Genomic DNA, 15,809 nt, shown 5'->3' with positions numbered 1-15,809 from the left:
ATACCATTTTCAATAGTCATTCATTCATTCATTCAATCGTATTTATTGAGTGTTTTCTTTGTGCAGAGCATTTGTTAAGTGCTTGGAAAGTACAGTTAGGCAACAGATAGAGACAGTCCCTACCCAACAACGGAATCTCAATCAAGAAGAAGGAGACAGACAACAAAACATAACAACTATACAGGTGTCAATACCATCAGAATAGATAAATAGAATTATAGTTATATTGGAATATAAAATATATGGTGGATGTAAATGTATAAGGAATTCATGGAACCATAGTAAAACATTTGTATTTTACCATCATTTTAAATTTAAATTAACAAAGCTCAGTAATCAGCTGTGTAAGATTTTGAGAATGTGAGAGCTTACTGCCTTATTATGGAAGATCAATCAATCAATCGTATTTATTGAGCGCTTACTGTGTGCAGAGCACTGTGCTAAGCGCTTGGGAAGTACAAGTTGGCAACACATAGAGACAGTCCCTACCCAACAGCGGTCTCACAGTCTAAAAGGGGGAGACAGAGAACAAAACCAAACATACTAACAAAATAAAATAAGTAGAATAGATATGTACAAGTAAAATAAATAAATAAATAGAGTAATAAATATGTACAAACATATATACATATATACAGGTACTGTGGGGAAGGGAAGGAGGTAAGATGGGGGATGGAGAGGGGGATGAGGGGGAGAGGAAGGAAGGGGCTCAGTCTGGGAAGGCCTCTTGGAGGAGGTGAGCTCTCAGTAATGTTGCAGAAGAAAAGTTCAACTTCAATCGATATTCTTAGATTCTATTGACTCCACTTTGAATTTTTTTCCTGCTCTTCCAAAAGGTGATTTTTAGATAGTAATTAATGCTTATTATTCATTTACTCAGATTTGTATCCACATTAGACCATTCAAAATTATAACTTGAAATGGAAAGTGGTTTATCAGTGTTGAGGTGACTGATGCTTTCTTTATAGACATCTTAAAACAAAACGATTATTTTAACTTAACAGATTGTTCTGTTGTTGAGGTTTTTTTCTTTAATAGATACTAATATTCTATTTTTTTTTTCCCGTGGAGTGGTGCATAATTTTTTTTCCTTTTAACAAAAGCATATGAGTCTGTGATTGAAGTAGGAAAAAAGCAGTCCCTTCAGGTTTAAAGGGTGACTGAACCCAATCAGCAGAGCTTGTTATTGTTTATAGTGGAATTCCTTTGTGAGTGAAGTTAAAGTAGCTTCCTGTCAGATATGGTTAGGACACTTTTCCTCTCTCCAGGATAGGCCCTCCTTATTCATGCTGCATTCATTTTGAACTGTACAATAGTTTGAGAAATCTTGACCCATGAAGCATAGATGTGTTGGAAAGAACTTGTTACATTAAATTCTGATTTGGTGAATAAAATTTCAGAGTATCACATTTAGGTGATTTTCACTAAAGCTTGATTTAGTTTGTTTCAAACTTGACATTTGGAAGCAGCATAAAAGCCCAAACAGTGTGTTGACTGGTAGTACGTAGTGTTGAATAGGTGTGAAGATGTTGTGAATAGATATTTTCTCCAATTAAATTGTGTTTTCAGTGTTGTAATGAAAGATGTTTCCAATCCATTATTCAAATATTTTGTTTCTCTCATATATAAATAAAGCTACCTTGTTGTCTAGTTTCAGTAACAGTAAAAAAAAATGTTTTTTCTCCTTTACTTTTCACATTGCCTTTGGGGACACTCAGCAATAATAATAATAATAATAATAATAATAATAATAATAATAGTAATGTCATTTATTAAGTGCTTACAATGTGCAAAGCACTGTACTAAGTGCTGGGGAGGTTACAAGGTGATCAGGTTGTCCCATGGTGGTGCTCACAGTCTTAATCCCCATTGTACAGATGCAGTAACTGAGCCCCAGAGAAGTGAAGTGACTTGCCCAAAGTCACACAGCTGACAGTTGGTGGAGCCGGGATTTGAACCCATGACCTCTGACTCCAAAGCCCGAGCTCTTTCCACTGCGCCACGCTGCTTCTCTTAGACTGACTGAATAGATGATTAACATCATGTAAGAACTTCTTTTTGCCCAATATCCTGACAAGATGCTAAATCCTCTGAGTTTTATATGGGAGATAATCCTCCGATCCCATGTCAGTATAATCTCCCCAAGATAGCTTAAATATTTCTACTTTCTTAATTCATGAAATCCTTCAAGGTCCATATCCCATTTCTTCAATATAGAAAAGTCCCAAAGCTTTGTGGAATGTGGATTGCTACACCCTCCTAATTAATGTAATTTACAAAACATGTGCAAGGTTGTATTATTGTGCCCAATTCAAAAGACTCTGGGGAGAAAAAAAGAGAAGAGTTAGAAGAAAGCCATCCTTTTTCACCATTACTGCAAGGGGCCTCAGTGGGTTAGGATTATTCTACTTGAAGTGAAATTGATTTTGTACATGATTTGATTTTAATCTAGTTTAGATGAATCAAATGCTGCAAGGAACAGATATTTAATTTAGTACATTAGGATGAAAAGGACATCAGTTCAGGGAGGTTTAATGGATTTGATGTGATAAAAGCAATATCTGATTGAGGATTTACTTTTATAGTAATTCCTTGTTATTTCATTACTCTGAATAATTTCTTCTGCTCATAATATTTTTATTAAATCGCATGAAGATTTTGGTCTCCTCTAATAGTACATAGCTAAAATAATAGTAAACTGGAAGGGATAATACATCAGATAAAATTGCACAGGTCCTCTCCCTAGCAGTGTTTTTCTTCTGGCACAAGCCAAAATCTTTGTTCCTTGTCTCAGAATAAGTTGAAGTCATGTAGCTACAGCAGCATTTGGAATTGGGATCTGTGGAAACCAATCTCCTGCAATTTTCCAGTCTACTGTTTTTCAGTATTGAGGAGCTAGAACAATTTGCAATTCTGAAGATGCTATTGAACAGAGATTTCTTATACTTTAACAGTTGAGACCAGATGAAACTGTGGTCTAAGGTTTGTACCAGGGCCAAAAAAATTATTCAAGTAGCAAATAGACAAAGAAAATACTGAGACAGTTGTATGAGTTTTTCTTTTTTTATTAAGTATTCTTTTCATTTCTGCCCTCTGCTATACTTCCTTATTTCTGCAAGTACTATTTTTGAAGGCCCCATTTACAAGGTACAAGTACATGATGGATCGATTTGTCTATATTCTCCAATCTACTTAAGTGTATTTTCTAAATAGACATCTCCTCTTACTCTTCCATGCAGAAATGCTTCTCTTAGTTATATTATAAAAACTAAATCACTTATATCCTAAAACACTGTGTGCTGTATAGTAGACAACCCATAAAAACATTGCTTACAACATCTAACTTCCAGTGACACCTCCTTCAGGAGGCCTTCCCAGACTGAGCCCCCTCCTTCCTCTCCCCCTTGTCCCCCTCTCCATCCCCCCGTCTTACCTCATTCCCTTCCCCACAGCACCTGTATATATGTATATATGTTTGTACATATATATTACTCTATTTATTCATTTTACTTGTACATATCTATTCTATTTATTTTATTTTGTTAATATGTTTGGTTTTGTCCTCTGTCTCCCCCTTCTAGACTGTGAGCCCACTGTTGAGTAGGGACTGTCTCTATATGTTGCCAACTTGTACTTCCCAAGCACTTAGTACAGTGCTCTGCACACAGTAAGTGCTCAATAAATACGATTGATTGATTGATTGATTGACTGACAACTCTCGAGCACAGGTGGTATACTGATGTGGAGAATAAAATAAAATTGTAGGGCTATTTGTCAGGATTTGGGTAAAAATTTTGGAAGCGTTTTGTTCATCTTAGAAGACTGTGATTATATGTGTTCTCTCAGTGCTGAGATTAAAACGTTCAGCCCATGTCAAGAACCACCACCACCTCCCTATAAAACAGAAACTCTTTAGCATGGAATTTAAGCACTTACTCAAGTTGTCCTCTCCTACCTTACCTCTATAATCTCCTAGTACAGCCCAACCCACACACTTGGTTCCTCTAGAACCAGTTTACTCACTGTGCCCCCCTCTCATCTATCTTGCCACTGACCCCTTTCCCATGTTGTCCCTCTAGCCTGGAATTCTCTCCCATTCTGGGAATGCTAGATCATCACACTCCTCACCTAGAAAGCCTTATTAAGATCAAGAGGCTTTTCCCTATTAAGATCTCTTTTCCCTGGCTCGCTCTCCCTCCTGCATCATCTGTGGACATAGCTCTGTGCCTTTTGGGAATTTGGTCAGCACTACAGCATGTATGAACATATCTATAAACTATATATTATTTATATTAATGTCTGCTTACCCTGTACTTGTGGTCAGGGAACTTGTTTACCAACTCTGTTGTACTGTGCTCTCCAGTGCACTTAGTACAGTGCTCTGCACACAGTAAGTACTCAATAAATACCACTGATGATTTAATGAAAATGTCTCCCCTGAAATATTACAGTAATTGTAATCTCAAGGATATTTCAGCTAAAATATGGGAGCAAACATTTGAATGCTGGAACTAGTTGTAAATAGAAAATGACTAGCATTTGCTGCATTTTGTTCCTCTTTGAATTTTTTTGGCTTCTACTCTTTCAGTAAACTTCGAAATCAGTATATTATCAGTGATGTCATTTGAACTAATTGTAAATTTATCCAAAAGTTCATTTCAGTGCCCTGTATTAAGGATGCTTGTCTGCTTTACAAAACAACTGATTTTGAGAAAATGATTCAAGAATTCATAGACTTTAAACTCCTCGTGGGTAGGAGACTGATCTATCATCTCTGCTGTAATGTTCTTTCCCAATATCTAAATGTTAGATGAACTCTTGCACTTCTTTTTTATTTCCTCTATGACTGTGAACTTTAAATTGAAGGTGATCCAGTTCTTTTTTTCCACAATAGTATTAAGACGATGACAGTGTCCATTAAAAAATCAAAACACAATTTAAAGTATTTCCTGAAATATGCAAAGATAACCACAGATGAAAATGATCGTAAAATATTAATTTTCATATATTGTTAATCATTTTTTACATTTATTTATCAGTATTTCTAATTTGTGGAGTAATGGGATATGTAGCTGGTGATAACTTAGTTTAATTCAGTTAGAGACTGGCTGAAGTAGTGAAGGATAAAGCTATGTTTAAAGCACCAAAACACTACCTCAGCAGTACCTTATCACAAATCTTTGACTCCTAACAGCTGGGACTTCTAGAATATTTCACTCTTTATCCTTTCTGTTCTTCAAGATTCTCTGTGTAATGAAAAATCCCTCGTTGATACTGACTCCAGGTTTTATACTGCGATTACATCAATTCATTTAACTGGAGTCTTTCAGGATCCCCTTGGCAAGAATTGGTTTCCTTATTTTGGTCTCTTATCCTTTGGATTTAACCCAAAGAAAAGATTCAAGAAAGCGAAGGCTGCTCCTTGTGACAAAGATAATTACCAGAAAATCTTACATTGCATGAGGAGGCAACTGAGGAGAGGCAGTCCACAAATTAAATGAATATATTTTTCAGTCTTTTTTTATGTTTGAAAAAATGTAGTATATAACCCAAATATTTATTGGCATGTTTAAAAAACGAGCTGTGAGTAGATTGGGGTAATTCATGTAAGGGAGATAAATTGGTACATACCTATGGAAAATGAACGTCAAAGATAGTGGTAATGACAGGAAAGCTTTGACTGTCTTCAATCTTGTTTCTTTGATGAAAAAGAATGTGAAAGCATAATCAGAGAGTTATTCCTGGAGAAGTTGACTTTTACAAAGGAATTTGAAGGAGAAATGGTGCAGTATGCTAGAGGTGAGATGGGCAAGGTGTTCCAGGGAGTATAAGGAAGTTAGAGCAGCATAAAGGAGCATAAAGTGTAGAGAGAGGGAAAAAAAAGGAAGAAAAAAGAAGTCAAATCAGTTGTGAGTGCTTACAGTTTGCAGAGCACTACACTAAGCAGCAGGCAGAGTACAACAAAACAATGTTACACACACATTCCCTGTCCACAACGACTTTGAGTCTAGAGAGGGAGACAGACATTACTATAAATGAATAAGTATGGACATATACATAAGTGCTATGGGAGGGGTGAAGATTGAATAAAGGAAACAAATCTGGGTGACTGAGAAGGGAATGGGAGATAAGGAAATGCGGAATTAGTTAGGGAAGACCACTTTGAGATGTGCCTTCAATAAGACATTGAAGGTGGGGAGAGTAAACTCATTGTGGACGGGGAATGTCACTGCTTATTGTTGTATTTTACTTTCCCAAGTCCTTCATACAGTGCTCTGCATACAGTAAATGCTCAGTAAGTATGACTGAGTGAAAAAGGGAGGGAATTCCAGGGCAGAGGCAGGATGTGGGTGACAATTCAGAGGCTAGCTAGATGAGATTGAAGTTCAGTGAATATGTTGGCATTAAAGAGGCGAAGCGTGAGGGCTGGGTTGTATTAGAGTAGTGAGGCTCACCTAGGAGGAGGCAAGGCTGCGGAGTGCTTTAAAGCCAGTGGTGAGGAGTCTTTGTCTGATGTTCAGATGGATGGGCAACCATTGTTGAAGAAAAATGACGTGGGCCGAATGCAGTATTCATTCATTCATTCAATCATATGTATTGAGCGCTTACTATGTGTAGAGCACTGTACTAAGCACTTGGGAAGTACAAGTTGGCAAACAATATGGACTGGAGTCGGAAGGGACAAGGGGCAGGGGAGTCAGCAAGGTAGATAGAGTAATCAAGGTGAAATAGGATAAATGCTTGGATTAATGTGGTTTGGTAGAGGGTAAATTTTGGCAATGTTGTGAATGTTGGATTTAGTGATCATTGAATATATGGGGTGAATGAGAGAGAGGAGTCAAGAATAATGCCAAGGTTACAGACTTGTGAGACAGGAAGGACGGCAGTGCCGTGTACAGTGATGGCAAGTCATGGGGAGGGCAGGGTTTGGGTGGGAAAATAATGAGTTTTGTTTTGGACATGTTAAATAGCTCAGGGCTGGAGAGAGAGATTTGGGAATCATTCATATAAAGGTGGTAGTTGAAGCAATGGAGGTAAATGAGTTCTCCAAGGGAATGAATGTAAGTGGAGAATTGAAGAGGGCCCAGAACTGAACCTTGAGGGCCACTTACACTTTGTGTGCAGGAGGCTGAGTAGGAGCCCATTAAAGAAACTGATAATGAATGGCCAGAGAGATGAGGAGGACCTGGAGAGGATAATGTCAGTGAAGCCGAAATTGGATAATGTTTCATTGATTCATTCAATTAATTAATTCAATCATTTATTGAGTGCATACTGTGTACAGAGCATTATAGTAAGCACTTGAGAGAGTTTCAAGGGGAAGGGGGTAGATGACTGTTGAACGGAAGCTGAGAGGTTGAGGAGGATTAGGATGGGCTAGATGCCATTGGGTTTGGCAAGAAGGGGATCATTTGTGACCTTTGAGAGGGCAATTTCTTGGGAGTCAAGGGGATGGAAGCCATACTGGAGGGCTTCCAGGAGAGAATTAGAGAAGGGGAACTTCAGGCAGCAGGTGTAGACAAATGATGGAAAATCCTGAAGTGAGTGGAGACTTGTTTCATTTTGAATGAAGCAAGATTTGATATAACATGCCCTGATCTGTGTTTTTGATAAGATGATTCATGTAGCTGAATGTGTTATACTGAAAGATAACAAAAGGTAAAGCAAAGAGACTAGATAAGAAGCTGGATCGACTGCAGTCCTTACTCCCCTTTTGCTTTCTCCTAGGCTCCCCAGCTTCCTCCATTACTAAGTGACATTATTATGATGTTAGCAGGGAATTGAAGAAGTCACTTTTTTTAACACAAGTAGTTGTGAACCGGCAGATAAGGGGGCCTGAATGCTCATAAAGATAGGTCATGGACTCGGAAGGAGAAAGGTTACCAATAATAGTAATAATAATAATAGTAATAATAGTAATAATAATAATAATACACGTATTAAGCACTTACTATGTGCAGAGCACTGTTCTAAGAGCTGGGGAGGTTACAAGGTGATCAGGGTGTCCCACGGGGGGCTCACAGTCTTAATCCCCATTTTACAGATGAGGTAACTGAGCCCCAAAGAAGTTAAGTGACTTGCCCAAAGTAACGCAGCTGACAATTGGCGTAGCCGGGGTTTGAACCAATGACCTCTGATTCCAAAGCCCATGCTCTTTCCACTGAGCCAAGCGGGTTGTCATTACAAAATGTCTTAGGTGGGAGGGCTCAATGATAGAGACAAATATATGAATGAAAAAATTTATAGTAGGAATATTAATAATGATATTTAAGCACTGTACTAAGCGCTGAGGTGTTTACCAGCAAATTGGACGCAGTTCCTGTCCCACGTGGAACTCACGGTCTCAATCCCCATTTTACAGATGACAGAACTGAGGCACAGAGAAGTGATATGACTTGCCTGAGGTCACACAGCAGACAAGTGGCAGAGCCAGGATTAGAAACGTCTCCCACTTCTAGACTGTGAGCCTGTTGTTGAGTAGGGACCATCTCTATGTGTTGCCGATTTGTACATCCCAAGCGCTTAGTACAGTGCTCTGCACACAGTAAGTGCTCAGTAAATACAATTGAATTAATGAATGACCTTCTGACTCCCAGAACTGTGCTCTCCCCATTGTGCCATGCTGCTTCTCTAAATTCTCTAGTACTAAATTGTTTTTATTGTACCAAACTTCAGAAAGTGTTATTTGTGGAAAGGAGATAGCATTATTAATCAATTGATTATAACATTTCTTAAGTGGTACACTGTGTGAAAAATGAGGCTAGGGTTTGGAGAGAATACATAGACTCTGATTCAGGTACTATCTCAATTCCACAAAAAGCTCACAATCTTAACAGAGGGCACTTCATTCAGAGTAATTGACTGGTTAAATATGACAATTCAGGAACCTGTAATGACAACTTTTAATTTTCCCTGTGAGCTTTAACCTGTTGGAGCTTCAGTGCCCTAGTTTAAGTGGTTGGAAGTTTGAAATTACAGGAAATTACAGAATATTACAGGATTACTTCATGGCCTCCAAGAGTGGCTATAAAATCCCAAGAATTGGCTTTAGGTTGTGGTAGGGAAAGAAAAGCCCTTTAGCCAGTTCTAGAGCCACTGAAGGCCCCAAAGGGTCAGAAGCAGGGAGGGGAACTCTATTTATCAATTGTATCGAATGTATGTATTGACAACTCTAATCTGCTGAGCACTGTCCTAACGACTGTACACATGCAATAAATATCAAAAGTCATTTTTTTTTTTCCTGAAGATCTTACAGTCTGATGGGAGAAATAAAGTGACATACACGCAATAGATTACAATCTAAGGGCAAGGATTATAATGATTCATTCAAAGACAAGAAAACAAACATATACAGTTGCATGCTATTGTGGCTCAAAGGATAGCATGAACAGAAGAATATGGGCAGGATAAGCCAAAATAAACTTCAAGTGTGACTCAGTAGAGTATATTATTGTTAAATATAATTCAGATCATAATAAACCTCTCTGAACATTTGAATATGCTTAGTACTCAGTAATCAGAGACCATTTTTATAAAATTCTTATAAAACCTTGAGAATTCATCATCTTCAATCTGAAAAACAAGTCTTCAAACGAACAAGTTGGTATGACACCCTTGTTTTTTTTCTTTATAAAAATCAAGTTATAGTGTTGTGTGTTGTCTGATTCAGGGAAGGATTTCTCCAATATAGCCTTCATTAACCTGTTTACGATGATGATGATGATGGCATGTATTAAGCACTTACTATGTGCAGAGCACTGTTGTTTATGAGGATTCTGGCTAGAATCTTGCCACCCTAGAAAATATTTAGGAAAACTAGTAGTTTCTGCCATCACTCCTCTTACCACTTATTCTTGAAAGTGCTTAAGATTGAATTTTTGTGAATCTGTGGAATTTTCTCAGCATTCCAGTTGTGGGAACAGGGATGCTGATATTTAAGCAGTGAGAACCCTTCTTGCCTGCCGACTTCCGTGGAAGGTACTTATTAGATCAGTGTACTCTACATCATTTTTCATGGTTGCATAGATTTAGTCTTCTCAAAACTTGGCTAGGAGTATCTGCTAACTCCATTGTACTTCCTTCAATTGTTCAGCACAGTGCTCTGCACATAGGTGCTCAATAAATGCTACTGATCACTATTAATAATAATAATAATAATAATAATAATAATAATAATAATAATATATATGTGGTATTTGTTAAGCACTTACTATGTGGCAAGCATTGTACTAACAGCTAGGATAGATATAAGTTAATTGGGTCCCAAATAGGGATGACAGTATGAGTAGGAGGGACAACAGGCATTGAATCCCCATTTTGCGGTTGAGGGAGCTGAGTCATAGAGAAGTTAAGTGACTTGCCCAAGGTCACACAGAAGATTGATTGCAGCTTCCTGGGCTGCTTCTTCAGTAGCAAAAAAATATGTATTCAAAAGTCATGGCAGTATTGCCATTCTATTTCAGAGGTAAATCAGAAAATATAAGTGAAAAAAATATAGTATTTATGTTTGTCTAGTCCTAACCCAATGTGAAGCCCAAAATAATTGAGGATATTCATTTACAATTCTGATAGCCTAGCAAAAAACAGTTGACAGATGAGTTGAATCAAATAATATTTAGCATAATGTTCTGGGGTATATTTCTCATTGAGATTCCTGGTTAGGGAACAAAACACAAACAAGCGAGACACAATTACACAATGAATGCACTCTAGAAGATTTCAAATAACACGAACTACCTGTATTTTTAAAGCTATCTTTCATGGCAAAGCCAAATTAAATCAAGCTTACAAAACTTTTGGTAATGATCACTAAAGGAGAGCAGAGGATCCATTGCAATTGCAATTTTTCTTAGTTTTTGCTGATCATTACTGCTGCCGAGATTGGTACCTGTCTCTAGGTAATGCAGTACAATGATGAATAACTCCCACATTAATGGAACAACAACTCAGAGCATGATAGAGTTTAATTTCACAACTAGGACTTAGACCCTTGTCCAAGAACATTGTCATGGATTGAATTAGCATGTCTTTTGAATTAGTGATAACCATAACTATAGGTTTTTCCAGGATAATACACAGTTGTACTGAGGCACAAAAATGTTTTATGACATACATGAAAATAAAAAAGACAGAACATTTCCTTGCATGTCCTTTTATGAAGCAGGTGAGAAAAATTAATGTTTATTTTTATTATCCTATCACTTGAAACTACCAAAAAATGTATTTTGATTTTTTTTGGACATATCTACCATCCTGTGAAATATGAGAAAATTGAAGAGGATATTGAAATTTGAAAATGCATAAGGTATTTCCTCCCCTAGGGCTGCTTATTCAGTTTTTGTAAGTCATTGTTTATAATCCTTGCATTGTTTTTGCACTGTAAACTTTATTCATTGTTGAAAGTCTTACAGAATATTAATAAGTTTTCCAATGAATGTGTTTGTTACCTGACAATGAGGCATGCATTTTATGAGAAATATGAATTGCCTCATTCCTCCAGGGGACTGTTTGGTGACTTGTTGGGTGACTCTTGTAACAGAGGTTTTTAAAAAATGCCCATACAAAGAAGGGGGAAACAAAAATGGCACCAGGAAAATGGTGGAAAATATGACTATAGAAGCAGACAATCGTTACATTAACAAGATACATTATTCATGCATTGGTTTCATCAATGTGCTTACTTATAATTATTTCTTGTCAATGGTGAAACTTTTGAAACATAAAACCATAAATGCACAAACTATAGAAGACCATGTCTTTGACTTGTTTTGCAGTCACAGAAGCTCCTAAAACTATTCTAGGAAGCAACCTGGTCTAGTGGATAAAGCATGGGTCTGTAAGCCTTGGTTCATTCATTCATTCCTTCATTCAATCGTATTTATTGAGCCCTTACTGTGTGCAGAGCACTGTACTAAGTGCTTGGGAAGTACAAGTTGGCAACATATAGAGACGGTCCCTACCCAACAGTGGGCTCACAGTCTAGAAGGGGGAGATAGACAACAAAACAAAACATATTAACAAAATAAAATAAATAGAATAGTAAATATGTACAAGTAAAATAGAGTAATAAATCTGTACAAACATATATACAGGTGCTGTGGGGAGGGGAAGGAGGTAGGGCGGGGGGGATGGGGAGGGGGAGAGGAAGGAGGGGGTTCAGTCTGGGAAGGCCTCCTGGAGGAGGTGAGCTCTCATAGGGCTTTGAAGGGAGGAAGAGAGCTAGCTTGGTGAATATGCAGAGGGAGGGCATTCCAGGCCGGGGACGGACGTGGGCTGGGGGTCGAGGTGGGACAGGCGAGAACGAGGCACGGTGAGGAGGTTAGCGGTAAAGGAGCGGAGGGTGCGGGCTGGGCTGTAGAAGGAAAGAAGGGAGGTGAGGTAGAAGGGGGCGAGGTAATGGAGAGCCTTGAAGCCGAGAGTGAGGAGTTTTTACCTGATGCGTAGGTTGATTGGTAGCCACTGGAGATTTTTGAGGAGGGGAGTAACATGCCCAGAGCGTTTCTGCACAAGGATGATCCGGGCAGCAGCGTGAAGTATAGATTGAAGTGGGGAGAGACAGGAGCATGGGAGATCAGAGAGGAGGCTGATGCAGTAATCCAGTCGAGATAGGATGAGAGGATGGTTCTAAACCCATCTCAGCCACTTGCCTCCTATATGACTTTGGGAATGTCACTTTAATTCTCTATGCCTCAGGTTCCTTAACTGAAAAACTTCAGTACGTTTTCTCCCTTCTACTTAAGCTGAGTTCCTCAAGTGGGATAGAGATCATATTCAGCCTGATTAATTTTTCTCTACCCCAGTGCTTAGAACAATGCTTGGCACATAGTAAGTGCTTAACAAATATCATTAAAAAATTGTCTTTAGCTAAGGTACTAAGTTTACTAATAATTGGTCCACAGGAGACCTTCCTACCAGTTGACAGCATTGCTTTGTGGGACATTTATGGGGTGCTTCCTCTGATAATGATCCTTATGGAAATCTGATTGGGGGGCGGTGTGTGTGTGTGTGTGTGTGTGTGTGTGTGTGTATTTGGGAGGGGAGAGACTGCAGCCTTTACCAAGAGGTAATTTCATGTTTAGAATTTAGATTCCCCGAACAAAGCAAAATCAGGTTTTTGTTTTAAAATGTGCTCAGTGAAAACTTTGTGATAAAACTAGATCCGGAGTCCTGGGGGGCAGTGGGTGTGCTTTCTGAGAATAATTTGGGCTCTAAGCTCAGTTCCAGTGGGTTACCGTGGCCATAGCTCCAGCCTGGTGCACTCAAAAATAAGTGGTGGACTCCTAGACAAGATACACGTCGACCCTGCTTCCTTCCACTGCCCCGCTCCATCTTCAATATTGGAAAAAGCAAAACTTAAAGGACTTGGGAAAGCATGAATTTGTCCCACTAAACCAGGCTCATGGTCACCAGTCTGATTTCCCTAAGGGATTTCCATAAGCAGCAGTTCTGTCCATAAAACAATGATTACTTCATGGACCCGTGTTCTGAACACAATACTAATTCACTATGAGGTCAACATTATTCTAAATAGTTTTTTAGTGACTGAAAAAAACTTTGTTTTACAAAGCAGTTAAATTACTATCATAACTGAGAAGAGTCCACTTAGCTGCATTAACACCTGAAAAAGAGTTTGTAAGAAGTCCAATAAAATTTAACCTAAATGGTAGACCATAGTTTACAAACTTTCTTATAAACTACCCTAGAACTAATCTGTGATGATATGGCTAGCTTTTTTTCCTGATAAACTATTTAAAGTCCCAGAGAAAAATATTGAATATATTTCAAATTTTTCATTTTGGAGCACCTGTTATATCTGTACCTATTGCATTAAGGACGATCATTGTGTTCTGTGCTCTGCACAGAGTAAGCGCTCAATAAATACGAATGAATGAATGTTCTTCGGAAATATTTAGCACCCTATGATGCCATAACAATCAAGATTCATATGACATGTCATATCCATTGCTAGATTCTTTAGACACCTTTACATATTGTGATATATCAGTTTTCAGGATGTTTTCCATAGTATCTTGTAGTTATAAATAAAGTCTTTATCCATTTTACTAGCTTTCAAAATCAAGAATATCTTAAAACTGATTATTGATTTTTCCAGGTGTTCATTTTTACATTAATAACTTTTCAATTGAAATTATTCTATACATCTATTTTGGGAAAACTGAGAAAAAAATAAATTACAAATTCAGATAATGTGATTGGTTAACCATACATCCTTTTTAAAAATTTTTACTATTTTTACTATTCACTCATACTATTCATATCATTCATTAATATTTCTATGAGCCAAGTTTGGTAGGATAGTATAAATTTAAGAAGGAAAGTTTCAGAGAACAACAGAAAGTGCTAAGGGTACCTGCAGAATAAACTGGGAATCAAGATGAGAGACTTATAGATAACTATCTTCCATAAATCAACCAGTTATTTGTTTAATAAAACATGAATTTGTTAAATTGTTCAGCAGTGAAATGTGGACATGGTACCAGGAGTAAGTGGAAAACAGAATTCAAAGTGGTGAATGAAAAAATATTATAATTTATATGGAGAACCACATAAAGGATGTAATGCTTTGAATTGGACTGTAAATACTACCCATGAGTTTGACAAAATCTATAAGAAATTCCAAAAGCTTGCAATATTTCTTAGTGAAGAAGGAGAATAGGCTACTTCAATTGTTTAATTACTTCAATGTATGTCATAAAATGTTTTATAACTTTGTAATACACAGATTTCAATATTTGTGTTTGACAAGATGACAAAATGACTAATAAATTCAAGTGTTGTATAAGATATCAGCTGGCAGATAAATCGTTAGAAGCTGCAATTTTAGAAGCAGCAGTCCAAGCTGCAATTTTAGTATTAGAGAGCAAATAATGATCGGTAGGGGGGAGGGGGGGAAGGAATATATTGATTTGAACAAAAATAAAGGAGTGTCAAGGGAGAGAAGAAAATAATTCATATTACTTATTGGGTGATTATTTTGTGCCTTGAAAGTACTATGTGTTTGAGATATTACACAATTAATAGGTACGATCCCTACCTTCAAGAAGTTTACTGATGGGGGAAAAAAGCAGTGGGCGTGGATAACCAGAAGGTAGCCATAATTTGGGAAGGTGGATTAAATGTAGAAAAAAGAAACTACTCAGACCAAAATGGTACATTTTTATAAAGGATTCATTAGTTTGCAATATTATGAACAAACTGAGTTTAAGCATGACGTCCTCTTGATAAGGAGGGGCAATGAAGAAGACCCTGGGGATATTTAATTGTTGGAAACACCTTGCAATTCCAATTCAGGAAAAAAGACCTAGAAAATCTTAAAAAAAAAATGATTTCATGTACAATAATGATGGAAAAAATCCAAAAAGTGTTTGGCTCATTGAAGTTGTTGATTAAAATAGTACCAATAGAAGTGAAATCACAATTTCAGTCAATACTTCAGTGATAACTAGAAATAGTATTCCCATGAGAAATATGGGCCTGCAAGGAGACCTGTTAAAACTACATCTAGGGAACAATGGGACATTATGATCAAATAAAGATGGAATATTTAATTGTGTTTCCAAATGACAAAAAAGCATTATAGAGGGTTATTCCTGGTCACAATTGAATATTAACACCTTTAACAAACTGGAAGGACTTGTTTTTTCTGACATATGACCAATGCTATTTTTTCCACTACAGTTTATGGATAACTATTGCAGATACACTGTATAACCCTTTTGATGTAAATATGCATATATTTACACTTAGTTATCTAATATATTATTGTATTTTTCCAAATTGTGATACTA

The 15,809-nt window shown here is 37.3% G+C and overlaps 1 protein-coding gene across 10 annotated transcripts in view; it reads left to right on the top strand.

Moving 5' to 3' along the window:
* The window catches only part of PCDH9 (protocadherin 9), a 1,202,247-nt gene that overhangs the window by 227,521 nt on the left and 958,917 nt on the right, over nucleotides 1–15,809 (top strand). The window lies entirely within an intron of this gene.

This window comes from Tachyglossus aculeatus, chromosome 2, assembly GCF_015852505.1.
Source record: "Tachyglossus aculeatus isolate mTacAcu1 chromosome 2, mTacAcu1.pri, whole genome shotgun sequence".
Classification (NCBI taxonomy): domain Eukaryota; kingdom Metazoa; phylum Chordata; class Mammalia; order Monotremata; family Tachyglossidae; genus Tachyglossus; species Tachyglossus aculeatus.
The sequence above is the reverse complement of the archived record's forward strand: the minus strand, read 5'-3'. Positions and strand labels throughout refer to the sequence as shown.